We start from the raw sequence: 3,861 nt of genomic DNA, 5'->3' as shown, positions 1-3,861 counted from the left end.
CTTTAGCTCACTTGCAAGCCCCAAGGGGAGAGAACGGTCCCTGTCAGGGAGTGGCCCTTCTTTGGGGAATTGGTAAAATCTTGCAAATCCAGCAGACTCCAGGCTGTTAATTCTCTCTTGGCTTGGCTGAATGCACGAACCTGCTGTAGCTGGGAACGAGCCACCCCCAGCTACCCCTTGCTCCCAAGGGCGGTTGCAAGTTACTGCCTTGGAAGGCTGGGTTTGTGGGAAGTGTGTTACAATCCCCYCGGGGAGCGTCTCTGGGCGGGCAGTTATCAGAATCTGTTTCCCATTAAAAACTAACCAGATTGAAACCTCATTGGAGTATTTTTGACCGAAATGCCAGTAGGCTGTACACTCTCCTTTTAGCCCTCAAACAGAAGGGATGAAGCGSTATGGAGTATCTCCTTGCCCACTGCAGTGGGCAAGGAGAAACCCAGCTAAGAGCGCAGCAATGCCCGACCGTGGCTGTGCCGTGGGGACAACCCCAATGCGGGCTGGATGAAGGGTCCCCGGCTGTCGGGGGCCCACGAGCTCTCCCTCTGTAATTCTTCCTCCTGGTATAAATTTCACGGGTGCTCTTGTTCCTGAAATACATTTTCTGAACCCTTTACGGCTTTTTTTTTTTTTTTTTTGTGTGTATTTCAAGTCAGTAAGATAAAGTCTATTGGTAACTCTTCAATATACCCAGATGAATAGAGGACAGATCAAAAGAGAAAAGGCAGGAAAAGTTAGGTAGCCTCTGAAAGCTGTAATGTGCTGATCCTCTGTTCGGATGAAGTGCACCCAGCTGCATGATATACGATAAGGTTGCTCATTTATAGAGCTTTTCTGTCAAGACTGTAAAGCACCCGTGTGACTACTGCGTGGGGTTTGAGTGCAATCTTAACATAGCATAAAGCCACAGCCTTATTGGGGTCCCTCATCAGCTCTTTGCCGGCTGCAGGACCAGCTGGTAAGAAATTGGAAACTATTCTCTGAAGTTTATCTATGTTTCTTCTGGCATTTGTCTGGGGAGGGCCGTCTCTGCAGCAATTCAGTGAAGGTGAGGCATGCTCTTTTATTTTGCACCACTGAAATCCTATCCTATAAGATCATAAAATGTGATTGCATACAAGATGTTGATGGCCTAGGGGAAGTTTTGAACAACTGGGAGTCATTATCAGGACTTTGCTGCAAAAATGATCCATGATTTGATGTCTTTTCCAACACTGTTTGCAGAAAGACCAAAGGAATTGCAGTCTTAGGAGGCACTCTCCACGAAATCCATGTGCATGCTCACAACTGTGAAGAAATGAACAGCCAACACTTTTTCTCAAAATTTGCATAGAGATTTTCTTGGGAGCCTCACGTCTTTCTAATCTTACGTAATTTCTATTTTAAATAGCCAAACACAGCTATCTGAAAACAAACTGAGAAGTTGCTACCCTTCTCGATCTTTATGTGGTCAAGCTGTTTTAGAAATACATCATTAGGGGCATGAATCCATCCATTACTAGATAAACTGGACGTCCAGTTTATCTAGTAATGTGCAGTTTTAGGATGACAGCTGAGACGCGGCATTAGCAACACCTTCCTATCATAAGTCTTCAGAATAACAAGAACCCCACGGGGGCTGCAAACCTCTTGATGTTTCGGTTGAGTAATGGGGGCAATGTCCGAGGTGACTATGAACAACCAACCTCCCTTCACTTGCGCCTCGCTCGGGTATTTTGGCTGCTTACGCTGTTTAACCTGGCTTATATGGGATTAGCCTCTCAGCTGCTTGCTAGCAAGAACCTTAAATCTCTTTCGCCAGAACTGGCCTTTCAATATAAAGATGAATGTGAGCTGAGCTCTGTGGCTGCCTCCCTCAGCTGGCTCTGGGATCTCTCAGCCCAAAGTCATGTTTCTGTTGCCCGAATAGCAGGGTGGCCAAAACAACGTGGTAGCTGCTCTCACACGCAGCTCTAATGTTTCTCTTCAGCGGAGGAGAAGAACCAAKTCGGCAGAATTGGTTAGTTAGCAAACACAGCCCAAATGCTTTGCACTGAACTCCCTGCTTCTCTGAGAAGGCTCCATGAAAATGCCCATCTCTAAAGCATGCAACTACCTCCTTGAACTTGCTATGCTTAATTAAAAATATTACTGAGATATGATTTAATAAAACTGCTYGTAAATGACAGTCAAATGCTTCTGGTTTATTAAGGTCTACTTCTATTCTTGAAGCACATCTTCACCTGGATGTCCCCCTGGGCTGCTGATGGGAACAAACATATACACTTAAAAAATATTGCAGAGAGACATAGAGGGAAACGCTGCCTTTTCTACTGATGCCTGTTACTGACAGCCTGTGTACAAAACCTTAAAAGCACTCGGGCRCTTCTTTTGTGCCCACTTTTAAGGGGTTTAATGAAACATATAGAAACTGACATTTTTAAACCTGTAGCTTTGGATGTTATTTCGTACTGTCAGTCTGTTTCTTTATTTTTATTTTTTTCCAAATCACACAGCAATAGTCTTCAACCTTTCTGCCTCAAACTTCAGTCAACAAATAATGACAGCTATTTTCAGATAATGAAATGTTTCTGTTCTTTGCCCTATTATAGCAGACGGGGAGCCGACTAACCCTGCAGTAAATATGTGGGAACGCTCCTTATGGAGCCAAGTCCGAGCTCCTTGCAGGACGCACAAGCACAATTAGCAAGTGCCTCACATCCTCGCGCTGAAACCTGCTTCAGGCTGCGAGCTTTTGTTAAACTGCGCTGCAAGATTAAAACAAAAGCTCAGGTCACTCCTGGGAGCGCATGTCTCTCTATATTCCTGACCCAACTGGTTCTAGTGTCAGTTAATGACCATTCCTGTTCTCTAACACCATGCAAAGTCAGGTACATTTCTAAAAGTTGGGGTGGATTCAGGGGATATAGAAATCAGTTCCTTCAGAAAATAAATTGGACGCTACATCGTATTTCATGAATCTGTGCAATTTGCTTTGCTTTTGAAAGAAGTGTAGGACTTCTCTGTGGCTTTTTATTTTCCTCCCTATGGAAAATAGGGCACCGATCCTGCAAATCGTTCCATATGCTCTTAACTTGATGTACAGCATGTATTCCCATAGACTCCAGAGGACTAAGTGCCATGGATAAACACATCTGTGGCTGCTTACAAGATCGCAACTAAAGAGCTTCAAAAGAAAAGGAAAGTGAACGGAGGCAGTTTTTGAAGTATGCAGCAAAGTAAGAGGCGCGGGATGCTCTGGGGCTCGGATGCAGCTCCCCGCTGCGCCGGCGGGTCCCGCATCCCCGGGTCCCCACGGGCGCCTCGGGCTGCGGGACGGCGGCCGGGCCGAGTTCCCGGCGGGAATCCCGGCGGGACGTGGCTCCCCGGGAATGCCGGGGCAGGTGCCGGCCGCAGAGCCGGGAGCGCGGCGGGCGCGTCCCGCGGGGCCGAGGCGGGAGCGCGGGCAGGTCCCGCGCGGCTCCGCGCTGCACGTCGCGGCCAGCGGCGGCTCTTGTCCTTTCCCGTCCTGTCTCCCTGTCCTTTCCGCGTCCCCCTCCCGCGCCGGCGTCCCGAGGCGCGGCCGGGCCGCTGCCCGCCGCGTCCCGTCGGGAGAAGCCCCCCCGCTCCGCCGGGCGGCGGGGCTGTCCGCCCGCCTCGCCCCCTTCCTCCCATCCCATCCCATCCCTTCCCTCCCCACCGCTTCCCTTCCCGCGCCGCTCCCCGGTGCCTATATATAGCCGCCTCTGCCCGAGCCAGCCGGGAGAGCGCTCTGTACCTGCAGGAGAGCGCGAAGACGGGATAAAAGCCGGGCAGACGCCGGGAAGGAGCTGGGCAGGCGGCCCGGCGGGGCGCGCATGGCGGGGGCGCCGCCGGGGGAGCCCG

This window comes from Nothoprocta perdicaria, unplaced genomic scaffold (assembly GCF_003342845.1).
Source record: "Nothoprocta perdicaria isolate Ctin4 unplaced genomic scaffold, notPer1 scaffold_91, whole genome shotgun sequence".
NCBI classification, from domain to species: domain Eukaryota; kingdom Metazoa; phylum Chordata; class Aves; order Tinamiformes; family Tinamidae; genus Nothoprocta; species Nothoprocta perdicaria.
Note: the sequence above shows the minus strand (reverse complement) of the source record.